This window comes from Triturus cristatus, chromosome 9 (genome assembly GCF_964204655.1).
Source record: "Triturus cristatus chromosome 9, aTriCri1.1, whole genome shotgun sequence".
NCBI classification, from domain to species: Eukaryota; Metazoa; Chordata; class Amphibia; order Caudata; family Salamandridae; genus Triturus; species Triturus cristatus.
Window position 1 is genome coordinate 1,024,109,767 of NC_140592.1, and position 12,545 is coordinate 1,024,122,311.

Genomic DNA, 12,545 nt, shown 5'->3' on the forward strand with positions numbered 1-12,545 from the left:
ATATGCGGCACCCGAGCTAACTTGGCTTCTTTAGACCGCAAGGTTCTTTCCGGAACATACCATCATAGTCTGAGCTTTAGAAAGTCTGGGCCTAAGCCATGTAAAGCCTTGAACGCCAAGCAAAGAGCCTTGAAACGTACTCGGCTTTTGACTGGAAGCCAATGTAAAGCTTTCCTCTCATTAGAGACTGAGGAAAATCTAGAAGTGCCTGTGAGCAGTCTAACTGCAGCGTTCTGCAATATCTGCAGTTTATTTAGCGCTCTTTGTTGTGCGTTTAGATAATGCCCATTGTAGTAGTCCAGTCTAACCATTACAAGGGCCGTAACCACCGTTTGCCTGCTTTCCCAAGGCAGCGAGGGCAGCATTTTCCTCAACATTCTGATGACATACATGGTTTTTGATATCACCGCATTCACTTGAGGCTCTAGAGTAAGCCTGTCATCAAGTATTATGCCCAAGTTTTATACCTTTCTGGTTGGAACTGGGAGAGTGCCCATTGAATCGGGCCACCAGGAGGGAGTCCAGAAATTAGTGTTGTTGCCAAACAGTCTCACCTCAGTTTTATCCGAATTTAACTTAAGGCAATTCTTAGCCATCCAACTGCCCACTGCTAACATACACTCACGAAAGCGTCCTTCAATACCAGCCTCTTTCCCAGGTGTCAGAGATACTACAATTTGTGTATCATCCGCATAGGAAGTGAGGCCAAATCCGAATGCATCTATAACAGGGGCCAAAGCACTGACATAAATGTTAAATAGAGTTGGACTAAGAGATGATCCCTGAGGGACCCCACAAGGTGATGTAAAAGGTTCGGACTGGAAGTCCACCAGGGCCACAATTTGTCTTCTATCCGCAAGAAAGGATCTTAGAAGATCCCATGCTTTCCCACGAATACCACATGAATTTAAACGGCTCAGCAGTATCGTGTGGTGGACCGTGTTGAAAGCAGCGGCACCAGCAACACACTTCTTATCTAATAGCCAGAATGCCCAAAGGCATGAATGCTTGCTTTAGAAATGCAGATGAAACAGTCTGCATTTAAAAATGACTCCATTAACTACTGCTCCTAAAGCAAAACATTCCACATTTTCAAAATCCATCACACACACATACCGAGGCAATGAATCATAAGTGTGTAAATCAGTGTATAGAAAAAGTCACGTAAGGCAAGGGAGATTATAAAGTGTAGGATTCACGTGTCATCATACTGGTAGTCACTTTTTAGGAGTGCTTGGTCTGGAGAAGCACAAGGTCAGGATTCAGAACATAACACAGTAGTTAGGGTAGACTTTAATAATGAGAATTTATTTCTACCCAAACAAGCCTTTCTTAGCAAAATCAGGATAGAAAGACAGGGAAAATGCTTAACTTTCTAACCTGTACCATGCAGCTCTTAGATGTCAGTTCATACCTCACTCAGCCAGATTACGAATGTAACTTATGAACTGCACAGTACCAACAGAATATCTGTCACAAAAGCAAGGGTGGCTTCTCCGTTATGGCGGAGGAGCGCTGCCCCACTAGATGGTAGCAGATTAAAATGCATGAAAAATAAAGTGATAATAAGCCAATTTTGTCATTTTATTTTTCTTCCTACCTGCAGGCTGAGAGGCGAGGCGGGGCCATGCAATGCATGACAACAGTGGGGAGGAGGGGTGATGCGCACTTAGCATTTCTCCACCCTGCTGTGTTGTACAGCTGGGTGGAGAAAAGCCACAGGCTCCCAGGCACTGTAGGAGCGGCAAAGCAGGCCGCTCAGACCACTGTTCCCAGCATGAGAGAAGCACTGGGATTGACATCTGGGAGCCTGCGCAGTGTGCACCAGCTGGCCCTGAAGTCGAGGATCGGGAGAGAAGCAACACCGCGATCGGTAAGTGAAGTTTTGTTGTTGTCTTTGCTTATTTTTGTATTGTGATGTTTAAAACAGACAATGTCTTGTTGGCCAGTCCATCAGCACTCACTGACCGGCGTGTACATGCTGTGGCTACATGGATACAGTGTTCGACATAGAACTATGACAATTATTGTGTTTTTAAATCTGAATTTTCTTTAGTGGAAATAGTAATTTTTACTCCTCCGCTATCCAACACTTTCCCTACTGCTGCATTCGCAGGAGTGGGAATAGTAATTGATACCCCTACACTATCCAACACTTTCCCTACTGTTGCACTCACTAGAGGGGGAACAATAATTTATACCCCTCCATATCCAAAAATGTCCTTACTGATGCACTTGCTGGATAGGGAATAGTAATTTTTACCCCAACGCTATCGAACACTTTCCCTACGGTTGCACTCGCTGTAGTGGAAATAGTAATTTTATCCCCTCCGCTATCCAACACTTTCCCTACTGCTGCACTCGTTGGAGCTGGAATAGTAAATTATTCCCCACCGCTATCCAACACCTTCCCTACTGTTGCATTCGCTGGAGTGGGAATAGTAATTTTTACCCCTACGCTATCCAACACTTTCTCTACTGTTGCACTCAAAGGAGTGGGAATAGTAATTTTATCCCCTCTGCTATCCAACACTTTCCCTACTGTTGCACTCATTGGAGAGGGAATAGTAAATAATTTCCCTCCACTATCCAACACTTTCCCTACTGTTGCACTCACTGGAGTGGGAATAGTAATTTTTACCCCTCCACTATCCAACACTTTTCCTACAGTTGCACTTGCTGGAGTGGGAATAGTAAATTATTCTTCTCGCTATCCAACACTTTTCCAACTGTTTCTCTCACTGGGGTGGGAATAGTAATTTTTACCCCTACGCTATCCAACACTTTCCCTACTGTTGCACTCGCTGGAGTGGGAATTGTAATTTTTAACCCTCCACTATCCTACACTTTCCCTACTGTTGCACATGCTGGAGTGGGAATAGTAATTATTTCCCCTCCGCTATCCAACACTTTCCCTACTGTTGCACTCCTTAGAGTGGGAATAGTATATTATTCCCCTCCGCTGTCCAGCACTTTCCCTACTGTTGCAATCCTTGGAGTGGGAATAGTAAATTATTCCCCTCTGCTGTCCAACACTTTTCCTACTGTTGCACTCACTGGAGTGGGAATAGTAATATTTTCCCCTACGCTATCCAACACTTCCCCTACTGTTGCACTCAATGTAGTATAAAATGTAGGTTTAAAATTAAATATTTTAATATTTTAATTTATAATATAACTTTTTTTAAATAATTTGTTACAGATGTATGTATATATATTTATAATTTTTAATATATTTCTAACATGTTATAATTAATTAAAATGATTATTTAAATATTTTTAAGTAAATATCTATATATTACATTTCATATATGTAAGTTTAAATGCAATTTATTACTTATAATAGTTAAAATGGACAAATCTAATTTTTTTTAAAGTTAAATATATTATTTAATTTATTTTACATTATTTGTTATACATATAAAAAATTATATTTTGTACTTCTATATTTTAACAACGATAGTTGTTTCTTATTTTTTGTACTTACCATTATGAAGATAGGAGGTCAGTATTTTTGACAACGATATTTATGTCCCGATATTTGTGTAACTCGATATACTGGTACTCGATATTCTGTCAGAGATCCCTTTTTAACAGTTGTTTCAGAAGTTTTGCAGGGCATTTGAAAATCTTGTGTCGGCTCCAAAAACAGATCATCTTATCTTACTTTACTTGTTACTTCTGTTAGAGGTTTGGCCAGGTCCTGCAGCTCACAGGAGTCACTATGTCTGGCACCACCACTAGGGGAGTCGGAGAGTCTAGACTTTAGTTGAGTCGATGTGATGACTCCGTCTCCCTCTAACATGACCTCACCTGCCCCACAGCCCCGCCAAGGTCCGACCGTTCAACTCAGTTAGAGAGTGACAATTAATTAAAGCAAGTCACTCACGGCCAGGTCCCAAACTTAAGTTGATTCTAGTTAGTCACTCTAGAGACTTGACACACCCATTACCCAAGCAGCAGGCACAAGTCTGACTCCGAGGCTGTGCCGCCTCAACGCAACTTTTACTGCCACATGGGGGCTGGCTAATAATGTTTGCGAGGGCCATCACTGGTAGGGCAATGACCTTGGGACCTGGTTGGTGATCCCAAACACAGTGGTACACATACCACACAAGGTACCACATCCTCAGCTAGGGTAGGGCGCAGCAGGTTCACACTTGCACTTACACACACCTGCTAGCACGTGTAGTTAGTCACTGTCCAATCATGCCCAGCCATACTGCATACGCTTCAAGCTCATTCGCTCCGCTTCCTGCACCAGGCTCGAATGAATTGCATACAATGTATCAAATCAAGTCTGCCCCTGCCTGGGGTCACCATAGCAATGAGTGAGACAAGTTCTTTCCCCCACCCAAACCCAGCTTGTATGTCTCTACAGGCAGAGCTTCTGTACAGCAGTGCAATCAAGCGCTGCTCACGCTGCACCTGATGTTATGCTACCAGAGCAGTTGCCAAAGCTGACAAACAGCCCAGTGGTCTCAAGCAAGGTGGCAGGGGTCTCAACGGGTGGCTAAGAGTCGCAGTTGCGACCCCTGGCAACCTTTAATTCTCATCCATGCTGCCGCTGAGAATAAAAGTGGAAGCCACCGGCAGGAAAATATAAATTCCAGAAGTAGTGGATAAATAACAAAATACAGACACTGAAACTACCTAAAAGCCAGCGGATGACATCCCATTAATGATATAAGTGGGATGGAGACATCCGAGCTCACATGCATTTCATCATCTTGTACACTTTGAACTGGCAGCCATTGAGTTCGACCTCCTGATTGCTTTGTTGTGAGAAAAGCCAGAATGTTTGGTGAGATAGCCATTCATGAGCAGTGTTAACATAGCGAATGAAAGGAAGAATGTAGGAAACACTACAAAGGGAGAAATGGATAGTAAAATGCAGTCCCCTGAAGAATACAAGCAGTGACCAACAGTACTACATTCAAAGGGGCTCATTAGGATGGCGGACGGACTGGAGTCCTTCCGCCATCCTGGTGTAATCCGGGACCGTCCGCCATGCATGCGCCGGTCCTACACACCGGATCAGGATGTGACCGCCACCGTGGCGGTTGGATCCTGCATCTTAACATTGCGGCGGTTGCTGCTGACTGCAGCACCCGCCGCGATGTGAAAATGCGATGTAGTGCATTTCACAGCACTACGTGGCAGGCACCAAACAGTGCCTGCCACATAGTGCTGTGAAATGTAGGGGGTAACATGGGTACCCCCCAAGTGCACCCTGGCCTCCCTAAACACAAGGGGGGCCCGCAATGGGCCCCCAAACCCAATTCCCGCCAGCCTTTCCATGGCAGGTCCACCACCATGGAAAGGCTGTTTCCAGCCTTCAACGTAATTTGTTGGACGGTGCCTACTAGGCAGCTCCGCCATTTAACCGGTGAAGACCGCTCCGCCAGGCAATCCAGAAAATTCCCTATGGCGGTTCCGTGGCGGACGGTCTTTGCGATCGCCACGGTCGTGGTGAGATTCCCCCCATCCTAATTTGTAAGGGGAAAACTCGCGGTCGGCATACAGAAGGACCGTACTGCGGTCCTTCTGCCATCGTAATCGACCCCTAAGTGTCTGAAACACAAGTAACACTGGACACTAGAAGGGCAGGCAAAGAGGAGTACAGCAACATCTTAAGGACAGCTGTTGCTGATGAGAAGGCTATGGCAAAGTCAATTAAAATATCTCTGGGAAGTGTTGCCTGAGGAGATAAGATGAGATGTGCTATGGTAAACTTTCAGTCTGCCCGATATGCTCTGCCGACTAAGCTCTAACTAAGAGAGATGATGGTGAAAGACAAGATGAGTTGGAGGTCACAGGCTAATAAGATACTACACTATTTCTTGGACATTGCCAGGGGGACCATAGGTCAAATCAGCACATTGAAAATCAAGTGAACAGATGCAGAAAAACCTATGTCATCTGATGTATTGAAGGCTGTCATAGCTGCCAATTTTCCCAGGTCCAGGTGGTTACCCGACTACAAAGAGTGTTAGAAATTATGACAAAGTTAGATGTTACACTTCCGGACTCGGTGGAGAGGGTAGGTCGTGACATGGTACTCGAAAGGAAGACGCCCTCTTAATCTAGAGGAAGTCACATTCGTGTACAACCCACCGAGTACTGTTGATACCTGGATATTGACTGACTAGGCTCCCGGTACCAACAGGTATTCAATACATAGATTGATCATTAACCCCAACCAACCAGGTTGTGTAATGTAGATAGTTTATAGTTAACATATCCCCCTAGGTCCTGAAGAATCGCGAGTATAACTCACTCATTGCGAGAAACATGTTGACCCAGTATTGCAATATACATACCACTTGAATAGGAGACATTACACTCACACAAGTGCTCTGTATACACGTTTTTAACTAAGGTAGGAAGCCATCTGAATAAAATTTACCTCAAATAGGCATTCCTTACCCTATTTTAATATCACTTATCTATATCTACATTCATTTGGCCCCATACCCGCACTTCATCTATACGGCAGTCGGATTGAAGATCTCCGCCAAAGAGCCCCTTTTTAGGGAGCCCGTCGGGCATTGCACCGCCGGCCCGACGAGGAGCAGCCCAAATGATGAAGCATGACACCTGCAAGGGTGTGTGAGGGCATTTATATCCGACATAAGGATTTTCCACACTGACTGTACGGTGTGTTTTATCCTCCTAAAGCCTCTTGCGTTTACACTACTCTGTCTCCTTCTTCTCTGAGGAACTATAGGAACATTTTTTGCTATTAAAGTTAGATGTTAAACAATGTATATTACGATTACGCCCATGCCCAACAAAAGAAAAAAAACACGTATAATACCATATGACAGCTCCTGGATCACTAGTGGCGAAACCTAAACAGTGAAGCGGCATACACTGAGTGCAGATGGGTGGTGGTGGTGGTGGTGGTTCGGGGTCGTATTTGACCTCTAGTTTAGAGACACGAAAGAGTGGTCGCTGGCTGAGGAAGTTTGAATGTCAGTGGCCTACACAGATCCTAAGCAGGACGACCATTCAGAATGCTGGAGATGTGTGTGCAGATTTTTCGATAACAATGAGAATCAATGGATTCAATCTGAAACGTGGGAGGTTCTCCCTGCCCTACAGTGCTTTGACGGCTATAATGTAATATTTACACGTTGTCGAGCATTCTCCGCTACGAAGACACTGTTTGCAAAGGCCTGCACTCAGTTTTTTCTATTTCCTGTTAGTTTTATCATAGAAAATCCCAATAAAAACATATTTAAAAAAACAGAACTATGCCCCACTGAAACCACAATAATACAATCACAGGAGCAGTACAACCTAGAAGATTACAACTCTACAAATGCAGGATGACAAAGTAGAAATACGAATCAGAATACGTTTTTTGTTTAGTTAATTAAAACCATAACAATGTACATGATGATAGATAGCACCATTAAAAAGTCCATACAAATATTTTTCCTTTTTTGTGCTTATTAAAAAGAAAAACAATTTCTGATCACAAAAGTTTGCCCTTCATCCTGTTACAGAAAAACGAGACATTTGATAAAAGTTAACTAATACATAAAAACATGATATCTAAAGTTTCATCGTGCTGCTCGTTTTACATTATCTGATCTCCTGAGGCACAGCCGGGAGTAGCGCGCTTCGCTGCATTTATTTTAAAAAAATGTGTATTGTGTGTATCCTACCTGTGTGCTGGACCCCCCCCCCCCTGGCATCTCTCTTCCAGTTGGCTCATACACCCCCGCACAGCGCTGCTTTCGCTGCCTCGGGTGAGGTGCTTGAACCACTCTTGCCGCCATTCTGCCGCGAGCCTTAGGCCACGCCCACTCGCGCAGGCCACGCCCCCTTCGCCAGGATTGCTTTTAAGCGCTGATTACTAGCGCCACCCCCAGACTCACTTTGCTCTCCTGAGGCACAGCCGGGAGTAGCGCGCTTCGCTGCATTTATTTTAAAAAAATGTGTATTGTGTGTATCCTACCTGTGTGCTGGACCCCCCCCCCCCTGGCATCTCTCTTCCAGTTGGCTCATACACCCCCGCACAGCGCTGCTTTCGCTGCCTCGGGTGAGGTGCTTGAACCACTCTTGCCGCCATTCTGCCGCGAGCCTTAGGCCACGCCCACTCGCGCAGGCCACGCCCCCTTCGCCAGGATTGCTTTTAAGCGCTGATTACTAGCGCCACCCCCAGACTCACTTTGCTCTCCTGAGGCACAGCCGGGAGTAGCGCGCTTCGCTGCATTTATTTTTAAAAATTGTGTATTGTGTGTATCCTACCTGTGTGCTGGACCCCCCCCCCCTGGCATCTCTCTTCCAGTTGGCTCATACACCCCCGCACAGCGCTGCTTTCGCTGCCTCGGGTGAGGTGCTTGAACCACTCTTGCCGCCATTCTGCCGCGAGCCTTAGGCCACGCCCACTCGCGCAGGTCACACCCCCTCCTAACCCTTTCCTTCCACTAGTATATATAAATGTGTCACCCCCGGCAGCGCAGCGGACGAGCGCAGCGGGCGCGACGAATGCGCGCCGAAGGCGCGCCTAAGCAAGCCCGTCTGCGCCCGTCCGCGGCCGGCAGGGGCCCGGGGCCTGCCACTCTGCCCTAATTACCTCCTATGCCCCTAGGGACTTGGTTGCATTACACTCTCATTTTCCGCTAGATCTCTCCAGCCATTCGAAACTCCTTCAACTGGGGATTCTTAACGCTCGTAGTGTTTTTCCTGAGCTCAGGGCCCTTCCATCCTCCATCTTTCAGCCTGCCCAGTTACCTGTTAACATGGAGCTAGCAGTTGTATACCTCAACACCCGGTCTCTTATCAGCCACCAACACGACATATACCACCTTTTGGACTCAGACCGCCCGACATCCTGTTTCTAACTGAGACCTGGTTGAAAGAGGACTCCTCTCCTGACATCTTGGCAGCTATTCCTCCTGGCTATTACATTCTTCAAGCCAACCGTCCAGCTGGTAAATCCGGAGGTGGCGTAGCCGCTATTATTAAACTTCCTCTCAGATTCTCTTCCCTCTCTCTACTCACCATTCCCCAGGCTGACTGCCTGGTTATTAGACTCGAATCCTCGGTGTCCCCGCTCACCTGTGTCCTGGTATACCGCCCCCCTCAACCCATGCCCAATTTCCTCTCCCTTTTTGGTGACCTTCTATCCCAGCTCACACTCAACAACTCCAAACTCCTGGTTTTAGGAGACTTCAATTACTGGCCATCTGATCCACTTGAAAGCCCCCACTCTCTGGCTTTCACTGACTTACTAAGTAGCCTCAATGGCGGTCAGCACGTCCATACAGCGACCCAATCTAAAGGCCACACCCTAGATCAGGTCTGGACTTACAACCTTGACATCACATCACTCACAATCCTCCCTTGCCTCTGGTCGGACCATTCCTTAATTTCTTTCCTTCTTTTGGTCCCCCCACCGCCCTCCCGTAGCCGTGGCGCCAGCCTCCTGGCTCGCAACTGGAATAAAGCCAACCTTGACCTTTTCCTTTCCTCCCTAACATCCTCCGTTCCACCTGGCTTAGGCCCTCCAGACTCTCAGGAAGCCGCTCTCGTCGATTGGTTGGAATCTGCCAGTAACATAGTCGCCCCCCTCAAGTCTATCCGAACTAAGCGCCCTCACGACGCTCATCGCTGGTTCTCCGATAGCCTCAAATCCCTTAAACTGGGACTTCGCCAAGCTGAGCGCCGCTGGCGCCGAAACTACGACCCCTTAGAAAAAGTCCATTTCCTCAAACTATCCGGAGAATACAAACACGGAATCCCAACTGCAAAATCTGTCTATTTTTCCACAAAAATTCTTAACTCTGTGAATAAATCCAAAGACATTTTTGCGATTGTGGAGGAACTCTCACACCCGGATAGAGTTACCATCAAACCCCTCCCCTCTCAGGCACTCTGTGATTCCCTCAACCAATTTTTCATAGACAAAATCAGTAAAATCAAAAATAGTATTTCCTCCAGCCCCCTAGCAATGTCTCCCCCAGAGGCTGCTCCCTTTTTCAACTCTCACTCCTTGTCACTGCTGCCTCCTATATCCGACGAAGTCTTCTTCCCCCTGCTCCATAAAGTCTCATCCGGTTCCCCCACTGATTGCTGCCCCCCAGCAATTCTCCGGACTGCTTTTTTGTCCTGCCCTGGCCCCCCACTGGCCCTTTTGAATAACTCTCTGCTGCTCGGCGTGGTCCCCAGCCAATTCAAGAACGCCGAAGTTATCCCCATATTAAAAAAAACCAACGCCGACCCCACGGTCCTGGGCAACTTCCGCCCTATTTCTCTCCTGCCTTACCTAAGCAAGGTACTCGAGACGCACGTGACCAGCGTCCTCAGTTCCTTCATCGAGGGCTCCAACTTCTTAGACTCACAGCAAGCTGGGTTTAGACCTGCCCACTCGACAGAGTCTGTTATCCTCTCTGTTATGGAGGAACTCCGTAGAGGCGCCGACTCCAACACCAGTCAAGCCCTGGTGCTCTTAGATCTGTCAGCGGCCTTCGACACGGTCGATCATTCCATCTTAGTCGACCGTGTCAAAGAGGCAGGCATTAGCGGGACGGCCCTTAATTGGGTTCGTTCCTTCCTTGCAGACCGCCTTCAATCGGTCCGTCTCTCTCAGTTCACGGCAAACCAGACGAGAGTCACCTGCGGTGTCCCGCAGGGTTCATCCCTGTCACCCCTTCTCTTTAACCTTTACCTCACCCCCCTGATCCGCTCCCTCCGCGGTAGGAATGTCACTGCATTTAATTATGCAGATGACATACAGCTCGTCTTCAATCTCGACTCCTCGGACGAAGCGGCTCTAGATTTCCAGTCCACCCTCTGTCACATCAGTAATTGGATGGGCACACACCATCTTAAACTTAACCCCGACAAGACGGAGCTCGTTCTTGTCGGAGGCCCTTCCAATCCCTGGAATTCCACCTTCTGGCCCTCCTCCCTCGGCCCTCCCCTCACCCTGCTGACAAAGTGAAAAGCCTCGGGGTCTACATCTCCCAAGACCTCTCAATGCAGCATCAGGTCAGTGCCACCGTGTCCTCCTGCTTCTTCCAGCTTCGGAAGATTCGAAAAATTGCCCACTTTCTGACCACTGAAGCCCTCACCTTGGTACTACTGGCATTAGTCATCTCCCGAATCGACTACGCCAACGCCCTATACGTTGGCATCCCACAATATCAAATCAACAGACTACAACTTATTCAGAACCAAGCAGCTCGCCTTATCTATCACCAACCGAAACACCACCACGTCCGTCCCCTCCTCAAGGCCCTTCATTGGCTTCCTATTTCGGAGCGCTGCAAGTTTAAACTTGGTTGCCTGACCCATAAATCTCTGGCAGGCACCGGTCCCTCCTTTATTTCCTCCCTCTTGCACCCCTATACCCCCTCTAGGAATCTCCGCTCCTCTCATCTTGCGCTCCTTCAGACTCCTCGCTTCAAGCGCAAAAAACACGGCGGTCTCAGATTCTCCTTTCTGGCACCCTCTTTCTGGAACTCTCTACCGCTGGAATTGAGACTTTCTCCCTCTCATCTCCACTTTAGGTCACTCCTAAAAACCCACCTTTTTCTCGGTATCTATTCATAAATCTCTTTCTCCTCGTTTTTGCTTCTGCCTCTCGTTGATTAAAGTGAATAGCGCCAAGAAACCGTCCGGTGAATGCCGCGCTTTATAAATAATTTTTACATTACATTTTACATTACATATGTTGAGTAATACTTAATTTATTAGTTACATGACAACTACAGCACCGCACCCACAACTCAAGAACTACACTAAAACAATAAGGCTAAAGCACATGCACTACAACATTATCACTAGTACACCAACACCACTAGACCACATTTCCATGAGCACAAAACTGAGAATACTAGAAATATGAGGGTACATCAGAACATCACTAAAACACTACAACAATTTTCTAACATTACATTGGCAACACTACAACACTATACCAATAAAACGTAATACAACACTGCCACAACATTACCATAAAAGTATAGCAATACCACTACAGCATTAGCACTAACATCATTGCAACACAACAACTCTACAACTACACCCCATCCTTTAAATACAGTTTCTAACCACTACCAACTCTGTTTGTGCCCATATCTGTAGTTCATGATCATTTTTGATGTTTGTATTTAGGTTGTAAGTCAAGAATAATGTTCCTTTGTGACTTGTTTTTTCACAAAAGGTATTACAATATCATTATATGGAAACATGTCAAACACCAGTTCCAAAGCAACCAATACTTTTGTTATACAAAAAGCTATTACAAAAGTAAGGTCCCTTGATGTGTGCTGATGTGTCTCAGTTCAATATTATAAGCAGTAGAATGGTGACAAAATGAAACTAAGTGCAACAATGCAGTGATTAGTGTAATGTGATAAATAAGTGGAAAACAGCAACAAAAAAAACAAAATAAAAAACAAATATTCAATTCAAGTTACTGTCGTCTGTGCAAATTATTCAGAAAGATTTTTTGGCTGACAGTCTGTTATTATAATTTCAATGGCGTTTCGCCCCAATTGCCAAAATGGGGGTTTCTTCCTCAG

At 46.2% G+C, this 12,545-nt stretch overlaps 1 protein-coding gene across 3 annotated transcripts in view; it reads left to right on the forward strand.

Moving 5' to 3' along the window:
• Positions 1-12,545, forward strand: part of PROX2 (prospero homeobox 2) — a 115,030-nt gene that overhangs the window by 17,983 nt on the left and 84,502 nt on the right. For 2 of the 3 annotated variants that reach the window (XM_085626745.1, XM_085626746.1), the window contains one exon: positions 1,607-1,873. The exons of the other annotated variant lie outside the window; for it this stretch is intronic. The gene's annotated coding sequence lies outside the window, so the exon portion shown is untranslated. The remainder of the gene's footprint in view (positions 1-1,606; positions 1,874-12,545) is intronic. 3 annotated transcript variants of the gene reach the window in all.